The sequence below is a fragment of the Gracilinanus agilis genome, chromosome 1 (genome assembly GCF_016433145.1).
Source record: "Gracilinanus agilis isolate LMUSP501 chromosome 1, AgileGrace, whole genome shotgun sequence".
Taxonomy (NCBI): Eukaryota; Metazoa; Chordata; class Mammalia; order Didelphimorphia; family Didelphidae; genus Gracilinanus; species Gracilinanus agilis.
This window is the reverse complement of record NC_058130.1, coordinates 79,774,623-79,775,365: the sequence shown is the minus strand read 5'-3', so window position 1 is coordinate 79,775,365 and position 743 is coordinate 79,774,623.

The following is a 743-nucleotide window of genomic DNA, read 5'->3' as shown; positions in this document are numbered from 1 at the left end:
ATTAGAGAAATGCAAATCAAAACAACTCTGAGGTATCACCTCACACCTAGCAGATTGGCTAAAATGAAAGAAGGGGAGAGTAATGAATGTTGGAGGGGATGTGGCAAAATCGGGACATTGATGCATTGCTGGTGGAGTTGTGAAATGATCCAACCATTCTGGCTGGCAATTTGGAACTATGCCCAAAGGGCTATAAAAGACTGCCTGCCCTTTGATCCAGCCATGCCATTGCTGGGTTTGTACCCCAAAGAGATCATAGATAAACAGACTTGTATGAAAATATTTATAGCTGCGCTTTTTGTGGTGGCAAAAAAATGGAAAATGAGGGGATGTCCTTCAATTGGGGAATGGCTGAACAAATTGTGGTGTATGCAGGTGATGGAATACTATTGTGCTAAAAGGAATAATAAACTGGAGGAATTCCATGCAAATTGGAGAGACCTCCAGGAAGTGATGCAGAGTGAAAGGAGCAGAGCCAGAAGAACATTGTACACAGATACTGATATACTATGGTAAAATCAAATGTAATGGGCTCCTGTACCAGCAGCACTGCAATGACACAAGACAGCTCTGAGGGATTTATGGCAAAGATGCTACCCACATTCAGAGGAAGGACTGCAGGAGAGAAAACATATAAGATAAACAATTGCTTGAATGCATGGACTGAGGCAGACATGAATGGGAAATAGATCCTGAACAAGGACACATGTTACAACCAGTGGAAATGTGCATTGGCCATGGGT